The 18,542-nt window shown below is 44.3% G+C and overlaps 1 protein-coding gene and 1 long non-coding RNA gene across 9 annotated transcripts in view; one reads left to right on the forward strand and one right to left on the reverse strand.

The window, feature by feature from the left end:
- The window catches only part of INPP5B (inositol polyphosphate-5-phosphatase B), an 82,357-nt gene that overhangs the window by 23,849 nt on the left and 39,966 nt on the right, over positions 1-18,542 (forward strand). The window lies entirely within an intron of this gene.
- The window catches only part of LOC129059253 (uncharacterized), a 49,940-nt gene continuing 35,497 nt past the window's right edge, over positions 4,100-18,542 (reverse strand). For 2 of the 4 annotated variants that reach the window (XR_008525023.1, XR_008525025.1), the window contains 5 exons: positions 16,314-16,373; positions 15,623-15,661; positions 12,634-12,826; positions 4,804-4,921; positions 4,100-4,493 (listed from right to left, as the gene is read on the reverse strand). This is a non-coding gene — a long non-coding RNA (uncharacterized LOC129059253). The remainder of the gene's footprint in view (positions 4,494-4,803; positions 4,922-12,633; positions 12,827-15,622; positions 15,662-16,313; positions 16,374-18,542) is intronic. The other 2 variants (XR_008525024.1, XR_008525026.1) reach the window with 2 other exon arrangements.

Here is an 18,542-nt window from a genome sequence, read left to right on the forward strand (position 1 = left end):
AGGGTGCAAATTGGATTTTCAGTCTAGAGCTTACAGGTTTGCTTGGCATGAGATGTGTTTTTAGAGATGTCTGTGTTCATTTTATTTTATTTTATTTATTTATTTTTTTGAGACGGAGTCTCGCTCTGTCGCCCAGGCTGGAGTGCAGTGGTGCGATCTCGGCTCACTGCAAGCTCTGCCTCCTGGGTTCATGCCATTCTCCTGCCTCAGCCTCCCAAGTAGCTGGGACTACAGGTGCCCGCCACCATGCCCGGCTAGTTTTTTATATTTTTTAGTAGAGACGGGATTTCACCGTGTTAGCCAGAATGGTCTCGATCTCCTGACCTCGTGATCCACCTGCCTCGGCCTCCCAAAGTGCTGGGATTACAGGCGTGAGCCACCGTGCCCAGCTTATTTCATTTTTTGAGACGGAGTCTCGCTCTCTCACCCAGGCTGGAGTGCAGTGACATGATCTTGACTCACCTCAATGTCCACCTCCCAGGTTCAAGCAGTTCTCCTGACGCAGCCTCTCAAGTAGCTGGGAATACAGACATGTGCCACCATGCCCGGCTAAATTTTATTTATTTTTATTATTTTTATTTTCATTTTTTTGAGACAGATTCTAACTCTGTCACCTAGGCTAAAGTGCAGTGGCATGATCTCGACTCACTGCAACCTTCACCTCCCATGTTCAAGTGGTTCTCCTGCCTCAGCCTCCCACGTAGCCAGGACTACAGGTGTCTGCCACCACACCCAGCTCATTTTTATTTATTTTTAGTTTTTTGAGACAGTCTTGCTCTGTTGCCCAGGCTGGAGTGCAGTGGCGTGATCTCGGCTCATTGCAGCTTCCACCTCCTGGGTTCAAGCAGTTCTCCTGCCTCAGCCTCCTGAGTAGCTGGGATTACAGGCACCTGCCAGCATGCCCGTTATAGGCGCCCGCCGCCACACCTGGCTAATTTTTGTATTAGTAGAGACGGAGTTTTGCTATGTTGGCCTGGCTGGTCTCAAACTCCTGACCTCAGGTGATCCATCTGCCTTGGCTTCCCAAAGTGCTAGGATTACAGGTGTGAGCCACCATGCCTGGTCTTTATTTTATTTATTATTATTTTTTTTAAAATTTTTGTATTTTTAGTAGAGACAGGGTTTCACCACGTTGGCCAGACTGGTCTTGAACTCCTGACCTCAGGTGATCCTCCTGCCTCAGCCTCCCAAAGTGTGGAGATAACAGGCGTGAGGCACTGTGCCTGGCCCTGTGTTCATTTTAAATGATAGAATCTATGGCACTTCTTTTTAAAGCCGTGAGATATTTGAGAAATGTAAAAGAAATGAAAAAAGAAAACTAAACATGGTTATTTAACTTTGAAGAAAGTAACAAAACAATTTGGGATGGTGGCAAAGCTGAACTGGAAAAAATGGATTTTTTCCATTCTTTTCAATGCCAGGTGCCCTGTGTTATGAATGTCACTCAAAAGTTACCTGCCCTGTGTACTATGTGCTAGGTAAACACTTAGCTCCTTTTTGTTATAACAGTAAAATCCAAACTCCACATGGCGTTTGAAGTCTTACAGTTTAGCCTAAATTTACTACTGTTGTTATCATTATTAGTAGCGCTTACCATTTATTAAGCACTTACTTTGAGTCCATGGGCCTTACACTGTGTCACAAAAATTCCATAAGAGGATCTCTATTAGTTTTATTTATTTATTTATTTTTGAGATGGAGTCTTGCTCTGTCGCCCAGTCTGGAGTGCGGTGGCGCGATCTCGGCCCACTGCAAACTCCACCTCCCGTGTTCACCCCATTCTCCTGCCTCAGTCTCCTGAGTAGCTGGGACTACAGGCGCCTACCACCACGCCCGGCTAATTTTTTGTATTTTTAGTAGAGACAGGGTTTCACCGTGTTAGCCAGGATGGTCTCGATCTCCTGACCTTGTGATCCGCCTGCCTCAGCCTCCCAAAGCGCTGGGATTACAGGCGTGAGCCACCACGCCTGGCCGAGGATCTCTGTTTTTCAATTGGGAAATTGAGGCTTAGAGAGGGTAGGTAACATGCTTGTGATCACTCATCTGGTCATTGGCGGAGTCGAAAATAGAACTCAGGTCACACTTGAACCCTGACTCTTACACTCTTGTTCTTCTTCTTTTTTTTTTTTTTTTGAGACAGAGTCTCACTCTGTTGCCCAGGCTGGAGTGCAATGGTTTGATCTCGGCTCACTGCAACCTCCACCTCCTGGGTCCAAGTGATTCTCCTGTCTCAGCCTCCCAAATAGCTGGGATTACAGGTGCCCGCCACCACACCTGGGTAATATTTGTATTTTTAGTAGAGACAGGGTTTCTCCATGTTGGCCAGGTTGGTCTCGAACTCCTGACCTCAAGTGATCTGCCTGCCTTGGCCTCCCAAAGTGCTGGGGTTACAGGCATGAGCCACCACACCCGGCCACATTCTTCTTTTGTATCCCTAGTGCTTCTCAAATAAAACTTTTCCCTACTTATTTATCCTACTTATTATTACTTGTTTCCAAGCATACCATAATGCCCTATCTTTGTGCTTTTGCTGAAGTTATTTTCTCTGCCAGAAATGCTTTCTGAGCCCCTCGTTTTCTCATCAGTGATATAGTTTATTGGTTGAGAGCACAGACTCTTGGCTCAGATTCCCTGGGTTTGAACCCTGGCTGTGTGCCATTTACTACTGTGTGCTCTTGGGCAAGTTATTTAACCTCTCTGTGTATATCTCCTGGTCTGTAACGTGGACATAATAACAGCACCTACCTCATAGAGTAGTTGTGAGGATAAAATATATGTAAAGTGATTTAAATAGTGCTCGATACGTAGTAAGCCTTAAGTATTTATTCTTTTTTTTTTTTTTTTTTTAAGATGTAGTCTTGCTCTGTTGCCCAGGCTGGAGTGCAGTGGCATGATCTTGGCTCACTGCAACCTCTGCCTCCTGGGTCAAGTGACTCTTGTGCCTCAGCTTCCCGAGTAGCTGGGATTATAGGCGCCTGCCACCACGCCTGGCTAATTTTTTTTATATTTTTAGTAGAGATGGGGTTTTGCCATTTTGGCCAGGCTGGTCTTGAACTCCTGACCTCAGGTGATCCACCCACCTCGGCTTCCCAAAGTGCTGGGATTACAGGCACGAACCACTGCTGGCCAAGTATTTGCTCTTAATATTATTAATATTTATAATACTATCATTGTCATCATCAACAGAGCCTGACTTGTATTCTAGGTAGTTGGATCTAGACTGGTTTATTTCCCCATGAATTCTTTGCTAGTATGTAAGGCTCTGTCTCAGACTTAGAGAGCCCGTGGAATGTCCCCCTGGTGGTGTGTACAGGGCATGATGTTGCTGGCAAACATTGAACCTACTCACTTAATCTGGTCAGTTTGAACTGTCAGGTATTCTGAAGCACATGGTTTGCAGGTATTTTGCTCGCATGGTTTTGCAGGTTCTTCCAGTGTGCTGGAAATGGGATGCAAAGGCTGGTGACTGAGAAGATAGGAGGGGACACCTCCTCCTAGACCTGTCTAATAGGTGCTCAGGAAGGGTGGAACGTGATCTCCAACCAGCAGTGACAGCCACACTCCCACATATCCTGTACAGACTGTGCTGATACTTTTGCTTGGTTATCCAAACAGATTTAAACCTTCTATTCACATCGTACTTACCCTTGGGAGTTTATAGTCTCATTGATGATGTTGTCATTATGCATGCAAAATGGGAGGCTGTGGGACTTTGGAGTCAAGCAGATCTGGGTTTTAATGTCAGCTGCACCATTTACTGGCTGTGTGTCCTCGAGCATGTCTGCTATCTGCTCTAGGCCTCAATATCCTTATTTGTAAAATGAGGCTAATAATCAGACACAATGCATGAAGCATTGAACATAGTACCTAACTATGAGAGGTACTTGATAAATGGTAGTCATCATTATTAAAGCAGTGAGGGATTAGGAGTGATGGAGAAGAGGGAGAGGAACAGTTCCTGAATGTCTGCTGTGTACCAGGCATTGTGCTAGATTCATGACCCATGTAGATTGTATTTGTTTATCCTTTTGAGGTCTCCGTAAGTACGGTAGCATTACTTCCATTTTACAAATGAGGAAGCAAATTAAGTAATTTGTTTGAGGTTTCATATGAGGTGATGGATGGAGTCAGTTACATCACCAGCTCTATTTTATTCCAAAGCCCAAGGCATTTTCCAAAACACTCTAATGTTTCTTAAAGTGCCAGACACATTATATAGACAGGAAGACACTCAAAATTCAGAGAAATGACTACTGAGAACTTATGTGGCTGGGGAGGGCTTCATGAAGGAGGAGGTGGGAGTTGAGGCTGGGCTTCGAAGGAGTGGTGGCCAAAAAGTAGGAGGAACTTCATATGAAGGCAGGAGTTTGGATGGCATGTGTGAAGAATCTATCCTTTGAGATCGGGCTGTCTTTGGGTGATGGATTGATGAGGCAGAGTAGAGCCATTTGCAAAAGGCGTCACATGCCAGTTGAACCAGTTTGGGTCTTAACCTGTACAGGAAGATTTAGAGCAGAGAGATGAAATCAGAGTTTAGTCAGGCCAAGTGCAGAGACTAAATGGGTAGGGAGAAGTGGGAAGATCTCTTAGTTGGGAGACTCCTGAGGTAGCAAGTGAGGAGATGGTAGCCTGGAGGAAGGCAGCTGTGAGACTGAAGAAATGGATGACTAACTCTCTCTGGGGGGCCAAGGAGAGAGGTGAGCTGATGGCAAGACTGTACACCTGGCTGATAGGAAGAATGATGGTGCTGGTAATAGGCGGGAGAGCTCAGGGAAAGAGTCCGGAATCAGACTACAGTTTTACCTGGGTCTCACCTGCATACAGAACGTCTTGTAGAAATGCCCAGGGGACAGTGGATGTGCTGAGCTCAGACAGGGCTGGACAGCCCCATTCATAATCAACCAGGATGGCTGGTGGGTTCCTTGTAGAAGAGGAAGAACAAGGTCTAGATTTGCACTGTCCAATATGGTAGTCACTAGCCATGTTTGGCTATTTTATTTATTTATTTATTTATTTATTTATTTATTTATTTATTTATTTTTAAGAGATGGGGTCTTGCTATGTTGATTGACTAGGCTAGTCTTGATCTCCTGGTCCCAAGCCATCCTCCCATCGTGAACTCCCAAAGTGCTGGGATTACAGGCTAAACTTAATTTACGTAAAATCAAATTAAAAACTTCAGTTTTTTGGCTGGGCACAGTGGCTCATGCCTGTAATCCCAGCACTTTGGGAGGCCTAGACAGGTGGATTGCTTGAGGTCAGGAGTTTGATAGCAGCCTGGCCAACATGGTGAAACCGTGTCTGTAGTGAAAATACAAAAATTATCCAGGTGTGGTGGCACATGCCTGTAGTCCCAGCTACTTGGGAGGCTGAGGCAGGAGAATCGCTTGAACCCGGGAGGCAGAGGTTGCAGTGAGCCGAGATCGCGCTACTGTACTTCAGCCTGGGTGACAGAGCGTGACCCTTTCTCAAAAAAAAAAAAATATATATATATATATATATATATATATATATTTTTTTTTTCCGAGACAGAATCTTGCTTTGTCACCCAGGCAGGAGTGCAGTGGCACGATCTCGGCTCACTGCAACCTCTGCCTCCCGGGTTCAAGCGATTCTCCTGCCTCAGCCTCCCAAGTAGCTGGGATTATCGGCACCCACCACCATGCTCAGCTAATTTTTATATTTTTAATAGAGACGGGGTTTCTCCGTGTTGGCCAGGCTGGTCTCGAACTCCTGACTGCCTGATCCGCTTGCCTCGGCCTTCCAAAGTGCTAGGATTACAGGCATGAGCCACTGGGCCCGGTCTCAAGCCATATTTTAAGTGTTCAATATATATTGGACAACACAGTTATAGAATATTTTCATCATCAAAAAAGTTCTATTGGACAGTACTGGTCTAGGGCTTGGGGAGTACTTAAAAATAACTAGGGGGCCTCAAGGAGGAAATAGAGCAAAAGGAGACAGAAGGAGCAATCGAATGAAGAAATAATATTGCTGCCTCTCAGATGATTCTCAAAACAAATGGGGTATTTCCATTTTGGTTTGAATTTATGTATTTTTTCTTTGTATGATGGCATGTTTTAGAAAAAGCCCAGACTAGCTGGACGCAGTGGTTCATGCCTGTAATCCCAGCACTTTGGGAGGCTGAGGCAGGCGGATCACCTGAGGTCGGGAGTTTGAGACCAGCCTGACCAACATGGAGAAACGCCATCTCTACTAAAAATACAAAATTAGCCGGGCGTAGTGGTGCATGCCTGTAATCCCAGCTACTTGGGAGGCTGAGGCAAGAGAATCGCTTGAACCCGGGAGGCGGAGGTTGTGGTGAGCCGAGATCGTGCCATTGCACTCTAGCCTGGGCAACAAGAGCAAAACTCTGCCTCAAAAAAAAAAAAAAAAAAAGAAAGAAAGAAAAAGCCCAGACTGCAGTGGCTCATGCCTGTAATCCCAGCATTTTGGGAGGTCGAGGTGGGCGGATCACTTGAGGTCAAGAGTTCGAGACCAGACTGGGCAAGATGGCAAAACCCCATCTCTACTAAAAGTTCAAAAATTAGCCTGGTATGGTGGTGGGTGCCTGTAATCCCAGCTACTTGGGAGGCTAAGGCACAAGAATCGCTTGAACCTGGGAGGCAGAAGTTGTAGTGAGCCAAGATTGCCCCACTGAACTGCAGCCTGGGCGACAGAGTGAGACTCCATCTCAAAAAAAAAAAAAAGAAAAAAGAAAAAGAAAAACCCAGACGCCAGTTCAGTGGTAGGCCTGGCTACAGGACTTTAAAATCAAGGCCTTGCTGCCTATCTTTGTTTCATAGGTCTGGGCCTTCAACAGATCTTATTTGGCTTCTAGAACACCTCTTGGTCATGCAGTGAGGGATACCCTCAAGTTAACCATGGGAAAAGAAGACAGCAGTCGTATGAGGCAGACACTTGTTATCTTATTCACATGAGGAAGCAGATGCTTAGAGAAGTTAGATAACTTTCTCAATACGTGTCTTTGACTCCAAAGCCTGTGTATGTATATAAAACACAAAAAACATGTTATTATAGCTAACTATAGGAAATACATATAAGCAAAAAGAAAAAGAAATCTAATCACTGAGAAATGACTACTGTTAACATTTTGCTGTACACCCTTCCAGACTTTCCATGTGTCTGTGTGTGGGTCCATACAAATACAGCATATGTGAATATTTATAAGTGTGGTATCTATGCACATAGACATATACTCCAGTCCTTTCTAATGCATATAGGTATTGTCAGGCCATGCTCATTAACTACCATCCTCAATCCCTTATCAGCAGTTCTGAAGTCCTGAAAACTCTGAAGGCTGGAACAAATTTTTCTTGTAAGTTTGACCCAAGCTCAATTTGGCAGTAAGACTTGCTTGAACTGACATGAGACTATTTATAGTCTTTGTTTATCTCACTCAGTATTACTCTTCATAAGTTATACTGTGGAAATATGAAAGCTTTTGATTAACTGGGTATTGCCTCAGACCCTGCTGGGGATGTTATGTAGTATTTGATACAGGTAACGTGTTATCTTCCTAAAATCCCCCACATTCTGAGTTCCAAAATGCACTTGGCCCAAGAGGCTTCAGATAAGGGCGTATGGGTTTATATTAGGCTGTGTTGCTGCTTGGGCTGAGGAAGGCACCTCGAGGGTCAACACTGTCTATTTAGTGAGGCATGTGAGAGTTTTGGTTCTACACAATATGCAGTACAAAGCACAGAATTTGCAAGAAAAATAGAACACTTGCACTTTTACACATCTCAATCAAGCTGCAGTTGTTACTGTAGCTTGTTGACTTACTAGGTAGGCTGCTCCTGGGGAAATGGTTTCAATTGTCGGCATGAAAGGTGGTCAATGAGAGTACACAGAAAAATCACACTGAGCTTAATCTGCCTGGGGGTTGTTTGTTTAGGGTGTGTTTACTGACTGCCTGGTGTGTGCATATATTGTGGTGAGCTGGGGCCACAGAGATAGCACATCGGTCCCTGCTTCCAAGAAACTTGTGGTCTAGGTATAGAGGTAAGACAGATAAGAACAGTTAAACCCAGGTATGATCCCATTATCATAATGGAACCATTATCATGCCTTGATGGAGGTAAGCACTGAGTTATGTGAGAATGTAAGGAGAGGGCCAGAGAAAGTTTTTGAAGATAACTCCTGAACTGAGTCTTGAAGGATGAGTTTGTAGTTCATCACATGAAGGTGGAATTGGGATGTGGAAAGATATACCCAGGATCAGGCGTGGAGTGAATAGGCAGTGTGTGAAAAGGTAAGTTTGGTGTGACTGGATTGGGAGGTAAGAGAGAGAAGCTTCCAGTGGGAATGGGAAATGGGGCTGGAGAGGAAGTCTGAAGCTATTTATAAATGTCTTTTCATGCAATACTCAGAGGTTTGGGTTTTGTTCCAAAAATTGTTACCGGAAAGGGGTCCCGAGCCAGACTCCAAGAGAGGGTTCTTGGATCTTGAGCAAGAAATAATTCAAAGCGAATCTATAGAGTAAAGTAAAGGCAAATTTATTAAGAAAATAAAGGAATAAAGAATGGCTACTCCATAGACAGAGCAGCCCTGAGGGCTACTGGTTGCCGTTTTAATTTTTTAAAATTTCTTGATTACATGCTAAACAAGGGGTGGATTATGTCACGTGCTTCCATGTGAAGAGTCCACCAACGGGCTTTGTGTGAGTAACAAGGCTGTTTATTTCACCTGGGTGCAGGTGGGCTGAGTCCGAAAAAGGAGTCAGCAAAGGGTGGCGGGATTATCATTAGTTCTTATAGGTTTGGGATAGGCGTACAAAGTACATTCTTAAGGGCAGGGAGAATATTACAAAGCACCTTCTTAAGTAGGTGGGGGGAGTAGAATATATCCTCTCAGGGTGGGGCAGGAACAAATCACAATGGTGGAATGTCATCAGTTAAGGCTATTTTCAGTTCTTTTGTGGATCTTCAGTTGCTTCAGGCCATCTGGATGTATACGTGCAGGTCACGGGATATGATGATTTAGCTTGGGCTCAGAGACCTGACATTCCTATCTTCTTATATTAATAAGAAAAACAGAACGAAATGATGGTGAAGTGTTGGGGCGGTGAAAATTTTTTAGGGGCGGTATGGAGAGATAATGAGCGATGTTTCTCAGGGCTGCTTCGAGCGGGATTAGGGGCAGCATGGGAACCTACAGTGGGAGAGATTAAACTGAAGAAAGATTTTGGGGTAGGAGGCGATATTGTGGGGTTGTTAGAAAGAGCATTTGTTATATAGAATGATTGGTGATGGCCTGGATGCGGTTTTTTAAGAATTGGGAAACTAAACGGAAGACACAAGGTCCTAATAAGAGAAGGAGAAAAACAGGTATTAAAGGACTAAGAATTGGGAGGACCCAGGATATCCAATTAGAGAGTGCCCAAGGGGGTTCAGCGTAATTATTTGATTGGTTGGCGAGTTTTGGGGCTCTATCCTTGAGTTTTTTTATGTTGTCATATATCAGGCCAGATTGATTTAGGTAAAAACACTCTTCATTTAAAAAATGTTTTTTGTTGTTTTTGTTTTTGTTTTTTGAGACAGAGTCTTGCTCTGTTGCCCAGGCTGGAGTGCAGTGGTGTGATCTCGGCTCACTGCAAGCTCCGCCTCCCAGGTTCACACCATTCTCCTGCCTCAGCCTCCCAAGTAGCTGGGACTACAGGCACCCGCCACCACGCCCAGCTAAGTTTTTGTATTTTTAGTAGAGACAGAGTTTCACCGTGTTAGCCAGGATGGTCTCGATCTCCTGACCTCGTGATCCTCCCGCCTCAGCGTCCCAAAGTGCTGGGATTGCAGGCGTGAGCCACCACGCCTGGCCCAGAGTCCCCTTTTTTTTAGCAGTGAGTAAGTCGAGGCCTCGGTGATTTTGGAGGAAAGAGAAACGCAAAACCAGCAATTGTTTGTTAAAGAAGGCTTAGAAACAGCTAGGAGAGAGTGAGTGAGATTGATAGTGTGGTGGAGATAGCTGGGGAGAGGTAGAGGGTGGCATAAGAATGGGAATGAGAATAAGAGTGAGTATAAAAGTAAAGAATAGGACTTCATCAGGGTAAAAGTATTGGAGGGTGCCCTGGCAGCAAAGTTCATCTATCCACTCTAAGAGGGAGTCAAGAGTGGTGGATTGGGGATAGTACCAGGAGATGTCCACTACAATGGTTTGGAGGAAAAGTGTAAACTGGCAGTGTAAACAAGGGCAAGGCATTTACAAATAGTTGAGAATGGTGAATAGGAGTATGACTAGGCAGAAGATAGTAGGGATGACAAGTTTTTGGGGCACAGTCCAAGTAGTGGGGGTGACTGCGTAAAGCCCTGTTGCAAAAAGTAGGGTAAGGATGAATAGACCTAATAGAATGAAGGGTTGTATTAGGCTCATAAGGGTTATTACTGCTCTTCAGAAATGCGAATAAGTTTAAGGAAAGTAGGGTGAGTACTTGTGACTTCCAGGAGGAAGAGGAGAGATCAGGCTGGCTGTTTGACGGACACAGCTTTATTCTGGCATGATGAACCTAATGGTGGGGGGTCCTGCAGATGAACAGCCATTGGGGTACTATAGATGACTAAGTGGGGTGTCTGGTCCATGGAGGTTGTAGAGTTTGAGGGGTCAGATTCTTAACAAGAACTGATCATCCAGCTAGGATGTCTTCATATGGCTGGGAATCTAGAGTAGGCAAGAGAAGATTAGCAGCCTAGCGAATTTCCTGTCTAGCCTGCTGGAAGACTGGAAGATAGTTGCCTAGAGGGCTGGTGTCTGGGACGAGGTCAGGGCTGAGCAAGAAAGTACATCCATATAAAAGTTCAAATGGACAGTACCCTGTAGCATCTCGAGGACAGGCTCTAATTCTGAGAAGGGCAAAGTACTGTCCAGTCCTGGCCGTGAGGAACAGAAGTTGGAAAGCTAGCTGCTTCTTTAACTACCTTATCAGCATAAGCATTGCCCTGAGCAATGGGATCTGATGTCTTTTGATGGCCCTTGCAGTGAATGACTCCAGCTTCCTTTGGAAGTAAAACAGCCTTGAGAAGAGTTTTTATTAAAGAGGCATTAATGATGGAGGACCCTTGAGTAGTGAGGAAACCTCTTTCTGCCCATATAACAGCATGGTGGTGCAGGATATGGAAGGCATATTTAGAGTCAGTATAAATACTGACGCGTAGTCCTTTTGCAAGAGTGAGGGCCCGAGTTAAGGCAATGAGTTTAGCTTGCTGAGAGGTAGTGGAGGGGGTCAGAGCGGTAGCCTCAATGATAGATGTGAAAGATACTATAGCATAGCCTGCCTTTGCTGGTGAGTGGCGATTAGGCCTGGTGGAACTGCCATCAATAAACCAAGTGTTATCAGGGTGAGGAACAGGAAAGAAGGAAATATGGGGAAATGGAATGAATGTCAGGTGGATCAGAGAGATACAATCATGGGGATCAGGTGTGGTATCCGGAATAATGTGGGAGGCCAGATTGAAGTCTGGGCCAGGAACAATAGTAACTGTGAGAGACTCAACAAAAAGTGAGTATAGCTGAAGGAGCTGAGGGGCAGAAAGTATATGCATCAAGTGTGAGGAGGAAAATAGATTTTGAAAGTTATGGGAACTGTAGAGAGTAAGTGGAGCATAGCTTGTGATTTTGAGGGCCTCTAAAAGTATTAAAGCAGCGGCAGCCACCACACGCAGACATGAGGGCTAGGCTAAAAGAGTAAGGTCAAGTTGTTTGGACAGAAGGGCTACAGGGTGCGGTCCTGGCTCTTGTGTAAGAATTCTGACCACACAGCCCTGCACTTCAGCTGTGTGTAATGAAAAAGCTTGGGATGAGTTAGGGAGCGCTAGTGTGGGAGCATCTTTTAGGGCTGTTTTTTAAGGAATGGAAAGGGGAGTGGGGAAAGGATTTAGGATTTATGGGGTCAGCTAGGTTTATCTAGAACAGAATAATGGGTTGTGGAGGGAGGTATTGAGGATAGGAGAATATATGGCTTTGGTACCACAGGGTGGATAGGCAAGACAATTTGGTTGATAGGGTGCAGATCCTGAACTAACCTGTAAGACTTGTTTAGTTTTTGGACAGGTGAAATGGGGAAATGTAAGGAGAGTTTATAGGCTTTAAAAGGCCGTGCTGTAACAGGTGAGTGATAACAGGCTTTAATCCTTTTAAAGCATGCTGTGGGATGGGATATTGGCATTGAGCAGGGTAAGGGTGATTAGGTTTTAATGGGATGGTAAGGGGTGCATCATCCGTTGCCAAGGAGGGAGTAGAGGTGTCCTATACTTGTGGATTAAGGTGGGGAGATACAAGGAGAGGATGTGAAAGAGGCTTTGAACTGGGGGAAAAGGAGGCAATGAGGTGTGGCTGTAGCCCAGGAATAGTGAGGGAAGCAGATAATTTAGTTAAAATGTCTCAACCTAATAAGGGAGCTGGGCAGGTGGGGATAACTAAAAAGAAGTGCATAAAAGAATGTTTTCCAAGTTGGCACCAGAGTTGGGGAGTTTTAGGAGGTTTAGAAGCCTGGCCATCAATACCCACAAGCCTGGCCATCAATACCCACAACAGTTATGGAGGCAAGGGAAACATGCCCTTGGAAAGAAGGTAATGTGGAGTGTGTAGCTTTCATATTGATTAAGAAGAGGACGGACTTACCCTCCACTGTAAGAGTTACCCAAAGCATCTGTTATAGTCCTGTAGGCTTCCAAGGCGATCGGGCAGTGTCAGTCTTCAGCCGCTAAGCTGAGACGATCTGGGAAGGAGTCAGTCAGAGAGCCTTGGGCCAGAGTTCCAGGGACTCTGGGAGTGGCTGCTGGGTGAGTTGGACAGTCCGATTTCCAGTGGGGTCCTGCACAGATGGGACATGGCTTAGGAGGAATCCCGGGCTGTGGGCATTCCTTGGCCCAGTGGCCAGATTTCTGGCACTAGAAGCAAGATCCTGGGGAGGCGGTCCTGGAGGAATGCCTGTCCCCTGAGGTTTAGGCATTTTGAAGTTCTTGTGTGCTGGAGATGTAGCTGGGGTTTCTCTCACAGCGGAGGCAAATAATTGCAACTCTTCTGTATTATTGTACACCTTGAAGGCGAGGTCAATTAAGTCCTGTTGGGAGGTTGAGGGCCAGAATCTAATTTTTGGAGCTTTTTCTAATGTTGGGAGCGGGTTGGGTAATAAAATGCATATTGAGAATAAGACAGCCTTCTGGCCCCTCTGGGTCTAGGGCAGTAAAGCATCTAAGGGTTGTTGTCAGACGGGCCATGGACTGAGCTGTGTTTTCATATTTGATGAAAAAGAGCCTAAACGCTAGCTGATTTGGGAGAGGTTGGATAAAGAAAAAGGAGGATTAACCTTGGCTGTGCCTTCAGCTCCAGCCACCTCTCTGAGAGGAAATTGTTGGGCAGGTGGGGGAGGGCTGGTCGTGGAATGAAACTGTAAGCCAGACCGGGTGTGAGGAGGGGAGGTAATAGAAGGGCTATGGGTGGGGGAACAGAGGCTGAAGAAGAGTTGGGACCTGGCTTGGCCTGGCAAGGAGCAGCCTGGGGAGGAGGGGAGAGGTCAGATGGGTCTGTAGAAAAGGAGGATTCCCAGGAGTCAGAGCTTGGGGTGGAGACTGAAGGAACAGACAGGAGAGAAAGAAGAAAGCTTTGGGATGAATCTCATTGGGAACAGAGATTAGGAAGGGACCGATGTGTAAAAGAATGCCTGGACGTCAGGTACCTCAGACCATTTGCCCATTTTATGACAGGAATTATCTAGATCTTGTAGTATGGAAAAATCGAAAGTGTCGTTTTCTGGCTATTTGGAATCATTGTCAAGTTTGTATTGGGGCCAGGCAGTGTTGTAGAAGAAAATAAGACGCTTAGATTTTAGGTCAGGTGTGAGTTGAAGAGGTTTTAAGTTTTTGAGAACACAGGCTAAAGGCGAAGAAGGGAGAATGGAGAGTGGAAGGTTGCCCATAGTGAAGGAGGTAAGTTTAAAGAGAAAGGTAGAGACATGGAAAAGTGGGTGGGTGAGCAGCCAAAGCAGGCATCCCTGCAATTGACTTACCACCAAGGGAATGTGGGTGAAGGACTAAGGCAGGTGTCCCCGCAGTGATCAGACACCAGTGGAGTGTGGGTGAATAATCAGGCAGGCATCCCCACAGTGATTAAACACCAAGGGAAGACTATCTTCCCGAGTCCGTGACCGGCGCCAGAGTTTTTGGTCCACAGATAAAATGTGTCTCCTTGTCTCTACTAGAGAGGAAAAAGAATTGGAATTGGAAGGACAGGGAGATTGAAGGGTAGCAAGAGAGGAAGATTGAAGGGTAGCAAGAGAGGCAGGAGAAGAGTGAAAAGACTGCTTACCCGATTTGAAATTGGTGAGATTTTCCTTGGGCTGGTTGGTCTGAGGACCTGAGGTCATGGAGTGAGGGTGAGGACAGGGGACTGGTCTCCCGAAGGAGTCCTCCTGTCCTGGGTTTTGGCACAAAATGTCACATGCATCCGTGTGAAGAGACCACCAACAGGCTTTGTGTGAGCAACAAGGCTGTTTATTTCACCTGGGTGCAGGTGGGCTGAGTCCGAGAAAGGAGTCAGCAAAGGTTGGTGGGGTTATCATGTTTTTATAGGTTTGGGATAGGTGTACAAAGTACATTCTTAAGGGCGGGGGAGAATATTACAAAGTACTTTCTTAAGGGCAGGGGGGAACATAGCCTATCAGTTAGGGTGGGGCAGGAACAAATCACAACTGTGGAATGTCATCAGTTAAGGCTGTTTTCAGTTCTTTTGTGGATCTTCAGTTGCTTCAGGCCATCTGGATGTATACATGCAGGTCACATGGGATATGATGGCTTAGCTTGGGCTCGGAGGCCTGACAGATTATTCATGCCTCCCCTTTTAGACCATATAGGGTAACTTCTTGACATTGCCATGGCATTTGTAAATTGTCAAGGTGCTGGAGGGAATGTAGCAATGAGGACGAGGTGGGTCACTCTCATGGCCATCTTGGTTTGGTGGGTTTTAGCAGGCTTCTTTACTTGAGCATGTTTTATCAGCAAGGTCTTTATGACCTGTGCCTTGTGCTGACCCTCACATCTCATCCTGTGACTTAGAATGCCTAACTGTCTGGGAATGCAGCCCAGCAGGTCTTAGCCTTATTTTACCTGGCCCCTATTCAAGATGGAGTTACTGTGGTTCAAACGCTTCTGCTATTTCTCCCTCCCTTTTATAAAAGAACCCTTAATCATAAGGGTTGCAGAGGGATGAAAATCCATTTTCTGCAACTTCTTCATGCTGAATAGGGCGATGATATTCCTGCCTAACTATGAGGGTCGCTTGTATTCAGGGTAGAGAGGAGCTCAGTCAGAAAGCAGCAGTATGGCAAGGCCATTCATGTCTCTTGAGTTCCAACAAAAGGTAATATTTGGAAGATTAATAAGTGTTCAATTTAAGAAAACATTCAGTAAGCTTATCGTGCGTTTCTACACAAAGAGTACAACAGCAATGTATTCCACAACAGTAAAGCAAAATAAGTGAAATTATTCCAAATAAACTAAATTAGAAGGCTTTTCATGAACTGGGCAACTGTTGGAACCAAGCTGATATGGGATTGCTAGCTGATTCCAATATATGCCCAGAATTAGAATATTGATCCAGATTTTTATATTACCTATATCTCTTGTTTCTTCTGAGCTGCAGCCAGAGATCACTAGTTGGTTAATAGAAATAAGTAGGGTCAGTCTAAATTGCAGGAAAAAACTTAAACACAACTGATGAGACTAGAACCTAATAACCATAGGGTTTTTTTCCTTTCTTTTTTTTTTTTTTTGCGACAGAGTCTTACTCTGTTTCCCAGGCTGGAGGGCAGTGGTGCAATCTCGGCTCATTGCAACCTCCACCTCCTGGGTTCAGGCGATTCTCCTGTCTCAGCCTCCCGAGTATCTGGGATTATAGGCACACGCCACCATGCCTGGCAAATTTTTGTATTTTTTTTAATAGAGATGAGGTTTCACCATGTTGGTCAGGCTGGTCTCAAACTGCTGACCTCAAGTGATCCACCCACCTCAGCCTCCCAGAGTGCTGGGATTCCAGGTGTGAGCCACCATGCCCAGTCTAACCATAGTTTTTGAAACATATATATTTTTTTCCCCTCTTTCCAGTCTTTCATTTTTACTAAAGACAAATCATGGTAAGACCGATTTGCTTTATTATACTTGGACTGATTATTTGTATAAAGTACAGCAAGAATAAATATTTTTTAGGATTTTAAAATTGGCTTTGGTGGAAGTCTGCTTCTTAAGAAATCTTAGATAATACTTTTTTAAAGCTGAGCCCAGCCATGGGTTTGTATCCTGAAATACCTGTAAGTTGGGTAAATTTCTCTCCTCTTGAGGTTCCAAGATAACTTGGGGCTTCTGGGCCTGTCAGAAAGTGACATTCTTTAATTACCACAGGTCAAGAACCCTGTACAGAGTCTGTAGCCAATGTATGAGGCCAGTTTTCTCATGGGGCTTTTATTGGCTCTGTTAGTCAAATTTGATTCTTTAAAGGAAAACATACCATTCCAGTCAAAGCCTTGGTAAAATAACCAATTTCTCCAACTGTGTCCTATTGCAAAAAGAAACAGGTTCTTATTGCACTTATGCAAATAATTATATTGCCATAAGTTGAGAATACTCACAAATAGTTTCCAAATTCTGAGAAATTAGGTAGAGTGAAATAAATACGGTCTAAATTTTGTTCACAGGAGTATACTTTACTCAATTTTTAAAAGATGTAAATAGCTCAAAAGAAAAGTTTTCTTGACTCTGAAAAACAAAACAAGGGATCAGCAATGTTTTAACCAAAGTCAAAAAGATTACTTTAGTCTTCTGTTAGTTCAGTCCATGCAATTAACTTCTGTTCTGATTGATATTCATGAACATTTCAGCTTTACATGAGTCCTGAAAGTTTTTCCTCAATTCTAATGTCACAGTCTCCAAAGTTATTAGAAACCTGCATTCAAGAGCACTTTTCAAATTCCTATAGCTGATTAAAACCACCTTTGAAAGAGGATTAAAACAAGACAACAGTTGTCTGTGGATGACAAAACGTTTTAAGACAGCCACAGTCAAAAACACAATTGACAAAGAAATTTGGTTACCACAGTGGCATATAACAATTTTACATAACAATTGTAATTATTAGTAACATACACTAAGTCATGACAGAATTATAGGAGTTTTCCATAATTTTGGAACATATACCAATAACATATTTTTGTTTATTTATTTATTTATTTATTTATTTTTGAGACAGAATCTTGCTTTGTCGCCCAGGCTGGAGTGCAGTGGCACAACGATCTCAGCTCATTGCAACCTCTGGCTCCAGGGTTCAAGCTATTCTTCTGCCTCAGCCTCTCAAATAGCTGGGACTACAGGTGTGCACTACCATGCCTAGCTAATTTTTGTATTTTTAGTAGAGATGGGGTTTCACCATGTTGGCCAGGCTGGTCTTGAACTCCTGACTTCAGGTGATCCGCCTGCCTTGGCCTCCCACAGTGCTGGGATTACAGGCTTGAGCCACCATGCCTGGCCTCAATAACATATTTATACAAATACAGCCCAAAGAAAGCCAAACACTATTTCATATTTGACAATGCTTCCTTTATGATTTATATACCAAATAAGCCAAATTTCACTTTGCATTACTATACTATTAATGTTAAACCCAATTCTTAATAAAACCTTATAGACAAATCTATCCACTTTAATGCCTGACCATAAGGTAAGATTTTCATTAACCTTTTATAACCCTTTACAATTTTTTTTTTTTCTGAGATGGAGTTTTGCTCTTGTTTCCCAGGCTGGAGTGCAATGGCACGATCTTGGCTTACCACAACCTCTGCCTCCTGGGTTCAAGCTATTCTCCTGCCTCAGTCTCCCGAGTAGCTGGGATTACAGGCATGCACCACCACACCTGGCTAATTTTGTATTTTTAGTAGAGATGGGGTTTCTCCTTGTTGGTCAGGCTGGTCTCAAACTCCCGACCTCAGGTGATCCGCCCACCTCGGCCTCCCAAAGTGCTGGGATTACAGGCATGAGCCAACGTGACTGGCCAACCCTTTACAATTTTTTTTGTTGAAGAGCAGATTAGTGCTCTAAGAAAAACTTACTGTACTTTTGTTCTAATATTTAATTTACAGAAAAACTGAATAATACCCTCTTAACTTTAGCCAGTATGTTCACACACAGAATTTCATTTACAAGATTAACAAACTCTTAAACTTTCAGTTTTATTCTATTTAACTTAAACAATCCTTTAACCCTTTAGGTGAAAAAAAAATCCACATTCCCATGACTTTTTTTTTTTTTTTTTTGAGACAGAGTCTTGCTCTGTCACCAGGCTGGAGCTCAGTGGTGCGATCTCGGCTCACTGCAATCTTTGCCTCCTGGGTTCAAGTGATTCCCCTGCCTCAGCCTCCTGAGTAGATGGGACTACAGGCGTGCATCACCACGCCTGACTAATTTTTTGTATTTTAGTAGAGACAGGGTTTCATCATGTTGGCTAGGCTGGTCTCAAATTCCTGACCTCGTGATCTCTCCACCTTG

The sequence above is a fragment of the Pongo abelii genome, chromosome 1 (assembly GCF_028885655.2).
Source record: "Pongo abelii isolate AG06213 chromosome 1, NHGRI_mPonAbe1-v2.0_pri, whole genome shotgun sequence".
Taxonomy (NCBI): domain Eukaryota; kingdom Metazoa; phylum Chordata; class Mammalia; order Primates; family Hominidae; genus Pongo; species Pongo abelii.